We start from the raw sequence: 13,228 nt of genomic DNA, 5'->3' as shown, positions 1-13,228 counted from the left end.
ATCTCCTTGCAGACCAAGGGACTCTCAGAGTCTTCTCTAGCACCACAATTTGAAAGCATCAATTCTTCGGTGCTCAGCCTTCTTTATGGTCCAACTCTCACATTTGTACATGACTACTGGAAAAACCAGAGCTTTGACTATATGAACCTTTGTTAGCAAAGTGATGTCTCTGCTTTTTAATACTCAGTCTAGATTTGTCACAGGAGACAACCAGTCCTTTAGACTCTCCTCTTGCCCTTTCCCACTATTGTCCAGGCAACAGAAGCAGGCAACTTCCATGCCCGTCCATTGGCTGCTTTCTGCTCTCTCTTGCCTGATGGAAGTCTGACTCACCTGCCAAGTCCCACAGCTCTGACCCCACCCTGTTGTGTGTTTATAATGATATTACAGCACTCTACTCTACTATTACAACTTAGCTGGTTTTGTATCTGCTTCCCCACTACCCGGGCTTCTCTAGTGGCTCAATGGTAAAGAATCTGCCTGCAATGCAAGAGACACAGGAGATGTGGGCTGGATCCCTGGGTTGGGAAGATCCCCTATGTCTTGGAAGGAAGACATAGCAATACACTCCAGTATTCTTGCTGGGATAATCCCGTGGACAGAGGAGCCTGGCAGACTACAATCTGTGGGGTTGCAAGAGAGCTGGACTCGACCGAGCATGCATGTAGTCCCCACTACATTGGTAATTCCTCTGGAATATGCCTCACACATCCTTATATCCCTGGAGCTTAGCACCATGCTGAGCTGTTCAATACATGTTAATAGTTAACACCCCAACTTGTGGGCAACCAACACTGTTTCACTCTGCAGATATCTGGGGAAAAGGATACTTCTGAACTCTACTCTGGATTCCCTCAGAATTAAATAAGCCAAAACAGTACTGTAGGATCACAAGTTTGTCAATCATGTAACTAAATATATGTCACCTACTGATAAGATGTATGTACAAATCAAAGATAAAGTATTTATACATAGCTCATAGCTTCTCTATCATCAAAAGAATCTCACATTTGCTATATTTCTTGAGTCAAGGACAAGGTATAGTTCCTCCTTCTTTAGAGACAGATGAAAAACCTGTACAACAGAGGACAGCAGCTAGAGGGATAGAAGGGAGGAATTCTGGAGGTTTACTGGTTGTGACCTGGGGGAGTTGTTAGCCTGAGTTCCTCTGAGGAGTTTCTCTGAGGAAGATAAACACAAACATGTTCCTTCCAGGACTCCTAAGGTAATGATTTTCTTTTTCCCTTTTTTTTTTCTCTTTCTCACTTGTGCCTCATGATAAATGTATCAGTTCATTGCTAACAGAAAACAGAGAATGCAAAGGAAGCATGACAGAGCAAGATGCATGTGTGGGTGTCATTTCCAGGAAATACTGTTTCATTTTATTAAAAAACTTTAGGACTTAAGACATTAAATCAGTTTTATATATTTGAATCCCCATTCAGTTCAGTTCAGTTCAGTCGCTCAGTTGTGTCTGACTCTTTGTGACCCCATGAATCACACCATGCCAGGCCTCCCTGTCCATCACCAACTCCCGGAGTTCACTCAGACTCAGGTCCATCACGTCAGTGATGCCATCCAGCCATCTCATCCTCTGTAGTCCCCTTCTCCTCCTGCCCCCAATCCCTCCCAGCATCAGAGTCTTTCCAATGAGTCAACTCTTCGCATGAGGTGGCCAAAGTACCAGAGTTTCAGCTTTAGCATCATTCCTTCCAAAGAAATCCCAGGGCTGATCTCCTTCAGAATGGACTGGTTGGATCTCCCTTCAGTCCAAGGGACTCTCAAGAGTCTTCTCCAACACCACAGTTCAAAAGCATCAATTCTTCGGTGCTCAGCTTTCTTCACAGTCCAACTCTCGCATCCATACATGACTACTGGAAAAATCATAGCCTTGACTAGACGGACCTTTGTTGGCAAAGTAATGTCTCTGCTTTTCAATATGCTATCTAGGTTGGACATAACTTTCCTTCAAAGGAGTAAGCGTCTTTTAATTTCATGGCTGCAATCACCATCTGCAATGATTTTGGAGCCCAAAAACATAAAGTTTGACACTGTTTCCACTGTTTCCCCATCTATTTCCCATGAAGTGATGGGATCAGATGCCATGATCTTAGTTTTCTGAATGTTGAGCTTTAAGCCAACTTTTTCACTCTCCTCTTTCACTTTCATCAAGAGGCTTTTTAGTTCCTCTTCACTTTCTGCCATAAGGGTGGTGTCATCTGCATATCTGAGGTGATTGAGATCTCTCCTGGCAATCTTGATTCCAGCTTGTGCTTCTTCCAGCCCAGTGTTTCTCATGATGTACTCTGCATAGAAGTTAAATAAGCAGGGTGACCATATACAGCCTTGGCGTACTCCTTTTCCTATTTGGAACCAGTCTGTTGTTCCATGTCCAGTTCTAACTGTTGCTTCCTGACCTGCATATAGGTTTCTCAAGAGGCTGGTCATTAATAGATATTAAATCATTTATTAAAATATTAGTGATTCACTACATTTTAAAAAGTGAATATTACCTCTGACAATAAAAGGTAAGCAATCAAGCCTGATAAGAGTGGAGAGGTTTCGAGGGGAGTAATAAGACATGTGTTATAAAACGGATGAGTTTTTATACACAGAGCAATCTTGTCACTAAATGTTACTAAAGTAAGAAAGAGTGTAAAGAATAGTTCACAGTGTAAAAGAGGGGCAGAGGATAAAAGCACGCAAATCCAATCCGGACTTTGGAGGACTATTTTGGAACTTAGAGGAGGAACATAGAGGAAGCAGGACACAGGGAACGGACTGTGGGCCCCAACGGGAAGCAGACCCCTAGATATGGGGCCACAGCTCCACTGGCAAGGACCAGAGGGCACCCAGCTGCATGTGGTATGGACATGGAGGAAAGGGAAGCAGGGCAGCTTCTGATATTCTAAGCTGTGTGTTATATTTGAGACCAAATCTTAATTTTCTAGAGAAGAAAATATAAGTTTAATAGAGTTTATCTGCTTTTCTCCTCAAAGGAGAGAATCTCTTTCAAAAAACAGTTATCTGGCTATGTGAGCAGGCTCTCCACAGCCTTGTTTACCAGCCCCGGTGAGGGCCAACCAAACGGTCTCTGCCTTGGTGATGGGGCAGGCCACATTTCAGCTGGTCTCCTCCAGAAAGTTTTTGCTGCTGAACCCAGTGCCTCTTCGTGCTCATTATGTGATCTTACTCTTACTGACTGCGTGACTCCAGACAAGTCACTTAAGTCTCAGTTCCTCGGGTTTCTCAGCTGCAAAATGGGGAAAATAACAGCAATATCTTACAGAGTTAGGAAAACATTAAATTAGTTAATATCCATCAAAGCTCTTAGAAGAGTACCTGGCACATAGTAAGCACTTTGTAGATTTTAGCTATGATTATAATAACCAATATTATTAATATATTTAATCTATATGCTTTATTCCTATGTTTATTCCTAATAGACTTTATTTTTTTGCACATAGACTTAGTTTCTCCAATTAAATCTTGATTATAAGGATTGTATAAAGTTTTCAAGTAGCACCCATGACCATTCTCTGAACACAGTATTTGTTCATTATCTCACTTAGCATGCATTTACTGGCTTCATACTATGTGCCAGACATAAAACATTATGTGTTTTGAAGGCTCTAAGGATCTCAAGAATAAAAATACAGAGTGACTTCCCAAACTGATACAGATGCATATTCACAGAGATGAGCAGAATTGTTCACTAACCCTATAATAAAGAGTGCAGAGGGAAATGGACACATGTACATGTGGTACGAGTATATCTATATGCTCTACCCAGGCGCACACTGGGACCATAGAGGAGACAGACTTCAAAATTTACTACTTCATAGCCTTTGTGCATGCAAGTATAAGCCATGGATTTTAAAAGAGGAGCTCAGACTGCATAGTATGGCATCAGGAAACAGACTGGAGTTGGCAGATAAACTTTTCATCCTCAAAATCATTAACCCCATGATTGTTCCAGTCTGTGAAGGCTTGAATTGGTAGCTTTAACATCTATATTCCCTTAATCCAACATTGTGCCAAGCATTCCATATACCTTATGAGTTGTACCAGCACTACACAGGTGTGAAGAAAGAGGAGGTAGGAAGGAGATGAGTGTTTGAATAAATATCTGGGCCACTGACACCATGTTATGAATACCAGACAATCAGGAAACAAAATGCCCCTTATATATCCAGTCATCATTCATTCATGTATTGTATAAGCTGCTTGAAACACAAAGATGAAAGCAAGACCCCTGAGCTCAATGAGCTTCCTGTCTATCTTTTCCCTCTCACTCACCTTCTCCCTCTATCCCATACCCTACACACCATGTGCCAACAAACAACCAAGAGAAGGTGTGCTTGGCAACCTGAGACCACCAAGGATGGGCACCTCTCTTCAGCTTGTGAATTCTTGGGAGAAAGTTTTTTAAAGGCAGGATGGAGTCCTTTATGAAAAACACAAGCTGGACTAAATTTCATGATGACAGCAACTAAGATTCATTCCCAAGAATAAGAACTCACACTTCTCTCTCCTTATTTGACTTTGATACTCCACAGGGCATTAGAAATACAGACCAGGCTTGAGACAGAGACTGAGCATGTGTGGGTTTGTGGCTGTTGAACAGGTGCAGACAGCCTTTGGTCATTTCCAGACCCTCCTAAAATAAAGTTCTAGGACAAATGCATTTCCCCTCATTGGTTGTATTTGTGCCACCAAAGCATCTACAGTGACCAGAACACTGTGGTGTGACTGAAAGTAGTACTGAAATTCTAGTCCTGGGGTCTGTGTCCTGTCTCCGTCTAGTCTCTGAGGGAGAGCTGCCCTCCTCCTTTAGAGCACTCTAAAAACACAGCCTACAACAAAATACTTCCTTGTTCCAGAACTTACGGCTTCTTTATGCTGGTTACGTGAAATCTAACTTCCACGACTGTCTATTTCCTAGCCACTCCTCCAAACTATGATCCCAGGCAGCCTATCCCACTTTGCTCCCCACTGTCCCCCAATACCAATCTCCTCTTGGGGTGAGCCAGTGGCTATGCTCATGCCCTGCCTGCTATCCCTCCTTATCCAAGCCCCACCCATTTCCTCTGGGAAACTTTGCCTCTCAAAGCAACTTGAATCAACCTTTCTCTTTACATTTATCATCCAAGTCATACCATCAGGCCCATTTTATGTGCAGTCCCATTCTTTAATAGTACAGCACAAAAATCCTCTTGTAACTCAAATTGATCAGTATATTCCTTGTCTCCCCTAGGCTGTAAACAGCCTGTGAGCCCAGATCTCACCCCAGAAACACTACTAGGTTCATAGGAGACGCTCAGTAAATACTAGTTACGGATCTGATAATATGCTTTCCTCCTATGTTTTAAGCTGCATGTACCTTCTGCTGCTGTTCTTCCTCCTTCCATGGTATTTTCATTCCTTCAACAATTATTTATTGAGCACCTCCTATGTGCCTGGAAATAGGAAATCACAGTGAACAAGGCAGCGATGGTCCCTGCTTTCTAGCTACTTAAGGATCTCAAACTTTGGCTATTGCTGGAAAAAGCAAGCACATTCCCTGAATGTCAACACTCATTTGCTCTATTAACAGATCAACTGAACTACACAGTGAGTGCTGGAGTCTAACACTTTGAAAGAGACTAAAGGGATATGAGCAAAATACCACTCAGACTAATATAAAGTGCCCCTCACAGGTTTCTACTGAGATCCAAATTGAGGAAAAACAATCCCCCACCTTCTTAACCTCTTTTGTGTTAGGCTGGTTTTGAATTAGAAATTTAGATTATCACTTTGTTTCACTGTTGGGTGCGGTCTGAAAGTGTCCAATAGGACAGGATGATTTCCATTCATTTATCTCTTTTTAAAATAGATGCCTTATCATTTCTCTGGAATAAAACTGCCAAATATTAGTTCCTCTTAAAATAAATCAGGTATAAAAATTGTTTTGCTAAAAACTAATAAGATGCATCACCAAATATTTACATGAATAATTTATGGTTATAATGTTCATTAATTCATACATTTGTGGAATTCCTATCATAGCAGTTACCAGTAAGTACGGTTAAAAAAAATAGGTTGCTTGATGATGGTAAACTGTTTGCAAGGTCCATTTGAAAAATAAAATATTAGCCAGTTACAATTAAATGTCTGACTGACACATTAGAGAATAAATTATACATTGGGAAATTAGTTTCAACAACTATAGTCCAAACTTTAAGTTATCTAAATCCTTAAAATAAAAATCAACCAACCAACTAGTCAACAAATAAACACAAATACAAAATGTAAAAATAATTATTATAGCAAGCATCACTGACTGAATGAACAAGAATCTGAACAAACTCCAGGAGATAGTGAAGGACAGGGAAGCCTGGCATGCTTCAGTCCATGGGGTTGCAAAGAGCTGGACACCACTTAGTGACTGAACAACAACAACCATTAAGAGCTTTAAATTTTAGTTAAAAAATTTAAAAAATCTCTTATCAAAGCTGAAAAGAAAAACATCTTTGAATAGCAAAACCCCTTTGACATCAGATATGCTCTGAATCAGGTTTTTAGAAAAAGTAACATCATAAGTAGGACAGATCAGAAAACTCTCAGATTATTTAACTTCATTACTGAATTTTAGCAGGGAAAATGCAAAGCAAAGATCTTCATATGGTCACACATGGCAACAACAGACATAACCTATAAATCATGCATATTTTCACAATAACAATGATGGGGTTTGTGGCTTCTATTATCAGCAACCACTAGAGTGACTGATCTCATATATTGGAGCAATTTTACCATTCCATTCCTTACACATCAACAACCATCTACAATGAACGTGATGGATCAGATACCCAAATACATGCCATGCTAATACCATGTAAAGTAATTATAAAACATGGAGCTAATTAGGGCAGAAATACCATTTGACTCTTTCATAGTTTCAATCTTTGCAAATAATTGTTATCAAGATAAATTATTATTACTGCAAGGTTACTTTCTATACATGTAACATATTTGTCCTGATCTAAACCTGTAACAATTTTTAAGATGTAATCCACAATAAGTAAACTTTATATTACAACCTAGTACAAATATACCTATTAAATATACATAACTGGAACCTGACCCAATGGTTCAGTGGGTAAAGAGTCTGCCTGCAATGCAAGAGACTCAGGAGACACAGTTTTGATCCCTGGGTTGGGAAGATCCTCTTGAGGAGGAAATGGCAACCCACTCCAGTATTCTTGCCTGAAAAATCCCATGGACAGAGGAGCCTGGTGGGCTATAGTCCATGGGGCCAGAGTCAGACACAACTGAGCATGCTCGCTCAACTCAAAGTTTCACAAAACAATACTTATCCATACTATTTATAATGTACTCTCTTGTCTATTCTAATCTTAAAAAATGCTGGTCTGGACCTACTAAATTTGTTTACTGAACAATTAATGGAAGATAAGGCACAATTTACAGTAGGCAAACCAACCTAACTGGATCAATTTACCCTTTCTACAACTTCACATTCCACCCCACCCCCCCATTTCAGTTGATTTAAATTTAAATGATTTCTTTTACCCCCCATTTTCTGATGGGGTAAAAGAAAAACTGGAATAAACATCAAAAATCACAGGGTGATTTAGGCCTACAAGCTATGACTATGAGGAATAGGATGGGTGCCTTTTTCATCTTTGAGGTCCCAGCACCCAGATCTCACAACCGGGTGTAAACACATACTGGGTCCTTGATACATTTGGTTGAATTTTAGAGTAAAAAAAGGGTATTGTTAAGAGTTTCCTTAAAGTCACACAGGGATAATAACTTTCACCTGAGAAAAACGAAGCCCCTGCAGAAGTGCTGGCCAGGGATACAGAGGGCACGGCGGTCTGTGAATCGAGTCTAGGCCTTGAGTCCACTTCCGGACAGTCCCGGGGTCCCTTACCTTGAACTCCACAGAAATGTGGGCTTGACCCCTAGTCACCCGAGTGAGAAGATGGAGCCAACCCAGCAATTCACAAAAACCCATGAAGGCAAGACAAAGAGGGAAACCCGCTTGGCACTGGAGTCCTGGGACAAGTCTAACCGACTTTGCAAGGCCGGTAGGCAGACTGCAGCGAGACGGCGGAGACTCGGCCCAGGACTGGGCAGGGCTGCGGCCTGATGGAGGCCAGGGCCGGACCTGGCCTCGACCTGCGCCGGGAAGGGGCCTGGTACACGGCTGACCGGCGGACGGGGCATGGCCTCGGCATGCATCAGCACAAGGGCCTCTGACACGGCCTGCGCGGGGACCGGACCGGGACAGACCTCAGCCTGCGAGGCGCCGGCACGCAGCAGGCCGCGGGCCCCGAGCCACACCCTCTCCGCACCTTTCTCTCTCGGGCCTGAGGCTGGGTTCCGTCGCCAAGCCGAGCCAGGCGGCCAGTGCGGCGGTGCATCCTGGGATACAGGGCGGCTCATGGTCGCTGAGTGCGCGGCGCCCGGGCTGGGCGGGGACTGGGGGGCCCGCAGGCCGCCACCCACCAACAATGTGCTGACGGTGGCAGGGACTTCACCTGGGGCGGCACCTCCTCCGACATGCACACTGACACGGTAACAGGGGCTAAGTAACTTGTCCACGGCTGCCACATAGCACAACTGGGCTTTGAATCTGGGTTTTTCATTATTTCAAACCCGGTGCCCTTGCTACTCAACTACACAACCTCTCCAGGGGGCAAATACCACTGTAACTGGCCTACAGACTGTTTACAACTTGGAGCGTAGGGACAGGAATAGGACCCGCATTTGCAGTGATCTCTCATTACAATGTTGAATGAAGACATAGATCGGAACTGGAAGACATAAAATGGGGCAGTAAAAAAAAAAAAAAGCTCCAGTAAAAGGGGAGTGTTATTCTTTTGAATATTTTATTAAAATATAATTCTATGACAGTCGTTTATAGATAAGATAGTATAGTGTGGTAAGGAAAATGGGCTTTGGAGCCAGAGAGTCCTGGGTTTAAACTTTGACTCTTCAATTTATTAATTTTGGGTTGTGTGACCTTGGACTTTTTAGTATTTTTAAATGCTTTTTTCCTCGTGAGTAAAATAAGGATAATAATTACTCGTTGCAGGTTGTCCTAAGGATTAAATGAGAAAAAACAGTCTGGAGTGTATTTAGTATGCTACTGCTGCTGCTGCTGCTGCTGCTGCTGCCAAGTCGCTTCAGTCGTGTCCAACTCTGTGCGACGCCATAGACGGCAGCCCACCAGGCCCCGCCGTCCCTGGGATTCTCCAGGCAAGAACACTGGAGTGGGTTGCCATTTCCTTCTCCAGTGCATGAAAGGGAAAAGTGAAAGTGAAGTCGCTCAGTCGTGTCCGACTCTTCGCGACCCCGTGGACTGCAGCCTACCAGGCTCCTCCATCCATAGGATTTTCCAGGCAAGAAAATGGAGTGGGTTGCCATTTTCTTCTCCAGTGAAGAAGGGCAGAGTTCAGATATTCCACCAGAATACACAGAAAAGAGAACAAAGTTAAGAGTGTTAAGAGAGGAAATTAAGCATGGAGATTAGAAAGCAGAAGCTCAATCTGCAAATAAATGGTTTAAAAAATGAAATGTAAGCACTTGCCATGAAGGCATGGCAAAAGGGACCCCGGGGAACATATCTGGGATGGTATGTAAGACTCATCTTGTTCCAGGCAAGAATACTCAAAAGGGAGCCAGACCTAGACAGAACCTCAGGAAGTTCTTGAATTTCAAGGACAATACATTATTTTGGACACAGCCATCAGAAAATCAGATAACCTAAAAATAATCAAATAAGGATGGTTTCAGCTTTCTCTTCCAGAAGCTAGGGATAGAAAACAATAGAATAAAAATGGCAACAGTTTAAGAAAAGTTGCAACACAAAAACTATTCCCAAACAAGTTGTCATTCAGGTCAACAAAATGAATGGTAACCAAAAGACATTCTGGTACACAATATAGGAGGTCTCAGAAAATATATCCCTCTTCCTAGAAAAACTGCTGAGAGGTACCCTAGACTTCCCTCTTGGAAACATTACCCAAGAGGAGCCAAAATTGAGATTAGTTCATTGGATACAGTGTGAAACAGAGTTAAGACTAACAAATAAAATGGTGATAATAAAATGGCATCTAAAAGGCAAAAGTAAAATTTGTGTCAGTTATACATTCTAGAGGAAGCTAGAAGCTTCCTAGAAGCTTTGGGGGGCCGGGACGGGGCGGGGGGGGGGGGACAACATTTTGGTTAATGAATTCAGATGAAATTAATAATGGCCAGAAAACTAAATGGGGCAAGAAAAGGAAAAGTGAACTAAATTTGGCACATAATGGAGTCTAGGCTTATGGCTTCAGTCTTGGCTTTGATGATAAAGGAATTTTCAAACATGTTTTTTGAAAGCATAAAAGGTAATGATTTGTATAGTTTAAAAAGTAGGTATGTTTTCCAAATAACTACAAGACGTAAGTACAAATTACTAACAATCCATTTGCAAGCCAAGAGAAAACAGGAAATATTAAGGAATAATAAACTATCATGGAAAATATGTAATTTATGACAAGAAAAATCATCTTAAGATTAAAACTATGTTATATTTTAAAAAGGAACAACTTTTCAGCTATTAAAAGGGAACAAATTTTTGATTGTGTTTATAATATAAAGTCCATTTATGTATTATCTGCTGATTACACATGATCAGACCAAAGAACTCACACCCAAAGTTTTAGCTTATAAGTCACAGAATACATTTGGAACCTCAAACCCTGATCTTCAGTTCAGTTCAGTTCAATCGCTCAGTCGTGTCTGACTCTTTGCAACCTCATGAATGGCAGCATGCCAGGCCTCCCTGTCCATCACCAACTCCCGGAGTTCACTCAGACTCAGGTCCATCACGTCAGTGATGCCATCCAGCCATCTCATCCTCTGTCGTCCCCTGTTCCTCCTGCCCCCAATCCCTCCCAGCATCAGAGTCTTTTCCAATGAGTCAACTCTTCCCATGAGGTGGCCAAAATACTGGAGCTTCAGCTTTAGCATCATTCCCTCCAAAGAACACCCAGGGCTGATCTCCTTCAGAATGGACTGGTTGGATCTCCTTGCAGTCCAAGGGACTCTCAGGAGTCTTTTCCAACACCACAGTTCAAAAGCATCAATTCTTCGGCGCTCAGCTTTCTTCACAGTTCAACTCTCACATCCATACATGACCACTGGAAAAACCATAGCCTTGACTAGACGGACCCTGATCTTGGATGGTCCCAAAGCACTTTTCTTCAAATACCACAGTGATTTTTTTCTCATCAACTGGTTCACAAATCAAGTAGCACAGCCTGGGTGGAAAACACAGATGCATGAGTTCGAGTGTCATGTATTCTGCTTATCCCACTGCTGTGTTTGTGAGTCCAGCCTCCTACGATGGGTATGTCACCACTGACCTACAACAACTGGGATGACATTCCTTTGCTGCAGATGGCCCTTTAGCCACCCTCCGTAACAGACTATTAAAGAACAAAACAAACAATACTGTTAACTAACTTTTTACAATGCTGTTATAAAAGAAATACTTCTGATGGAATCTTAGTGGTTTCTTCATTCTGCATGCTGATCCAGGAAGTGCAGTGCTGTTCAAAGTCCATTCCCAAATCCTCATGCTCATACTGACATACTTTTTACCCAAACAGACATTTCAGAGAATGGGGCTGTTTGTGATTACTCCTAAATGTTACTCTGGTTTCACTATTAGTTTGTAATAAAAGTCATTTGTATAGGGAAATGCGGTTGCCAATCAATCTTGTCTCCTAGTCCACCACTCATTTCCCTTCCATATAACCATCAAATCATTCATTTCACACATTAAAAGTGACACACAAGTAAGAGGACATGTGCCATATTCAAGCAAAGAATGCTACATGATACCAAAAATTATTTACTTGTCAACAATCTAGTGAGTAAGGGAAATCTTTCCACTTTATTACAGGAAAAAAAAAATAGCTAAACCAGAAAAAAATTTTTAAAGACAATTTACAGGAAAATTGGCAGTCAAAATTCAATTCTATTTTACAATAGTGGGCTATACTACTCTTAGGTTTTATAGACATGAACAAACAAAAGTCAGCAATTTAGAAATGAAAAATAAACTTCCCTTCTTAGCAAATTAAAAAAAAATTTGCAGGAAAACTTGTTCAATAAATTAAAAAGCAAAGTCATAAGCAATCATAAATGTGCTGCTGGCATGTTCACTCTGTGGGCCTCCAGAGAGAAGTGTGTCTGGCAGGAGGTCTAAAGGACTTTTTTAAAAAAAGCGTATGCTGTCATAATGCCACAGACAACCCCAATCCCCACTCCTAGACAATATTTGTAATATAAACCCATATTTCAAACTCTACAGCTTTCAATGATTAGGGAGATGCTTGTCTCAAACCAGACTAAAAATGCTTAAACTTTTCTCACTGGTAAGGAAATCATACCCTGATAACATTCCATTTCTCAATTCCTCTAAGTATTAGGAAACTATACTTTCCTTGAAAAAAAAAAAATAGCAAAAATCCCAAAGAGAGAAAAAAAATGCAAGCAATCCATGGTATATATAAATATGTATTTTACCCAATATGGTGAGAAACTGAGCTACAGTTTAGTCAATCTACTTTGAAAGGTTAATGTCATGGCAAATGTAGAAGGGGACCCCTGTTTTTCTACATCTTAAAAAATATACTAGTGAACCGAATAATTAGGAGGTTAACTGTGAAGGCTTTGATCTGCTTCGTTCAGCTTCACTTTCCTTAGAATAATCAGAAAAACTTACAGTTGGTTTGCTAGTCTGACCTATGATTAATAATACAGTTAGAAAAGGCATTTTACTTGGCAAAACTAATACAATTATGTAAAGTTTAAAAATAAAATAAAATTTAAAAAAAAAGAAAGAAAAAAAAAAAGGCATTTTATCGACCACAGTTTTCAAATGAGTATTTTAATATAAAGCGAGATAACTCTATATCGTGTCACAAATGATATAAAAGACCAATTAAAGCTCAGCATTTAAGGTCCCATTCCCACACCCCTGAGCAGTCGGAGTGGGCTGCCTGGGCTCTGAGGAGGGAGGTAAGAGGCAGGTCCAAGCCCCAGCCTGGGCTCCATGACCAGACGCTGCCTCTGGGGAAAGCATTCAGATCCATGCCAACACAGGCATTTCACAGATGCCACGACAGATCCTGGTGTTCAGAGGGACAGAGAACACAGATCAGTTGAA

General features: G+C 41.4%; 1 protein-coding gene across 1 annotated transcript in view; it reads right to left on the bottom strand.

Moving 5' to 3' along the window:
- The window catches only part of CERS3 (ceramide synthase 3), a 169,732-nt gene extending 161,295 nt beyond the window's left edge, over positions 1-8,437 (bottom strand). The window contains exon 1 of the mRNA XM_061394236.1: positions 8,361-8,437. The gene's annotated coding sequence lies outside the window, so the exon portion shown is untranslated. The remainder of the gene's footprint in view (positions 1-8,360) is intronic.
- Positions 8,438-13,228: the final 4,791 nt, after the last annotated feature.

The sequence above is a fragment of the Bos javanicus genome, chromosome 21 (assembly GCF_032452875.1).
Source record: "Bos javanicus breed banteng chromosome 21, ARS-OSU_banteng_1.0, whole genome shotgun sequence".
Lineage (NCBI taxonomy): Eukaryota > Metazoa > Chordata > Mammalia > Artiodactyla > Bovidae > Bos > Bos javanicus.
The sequence above is the reverse complement of the archived record's forward strand: the minus strand, read 5'-3'. Positions and strand labels throughout refer to the sequence as shown.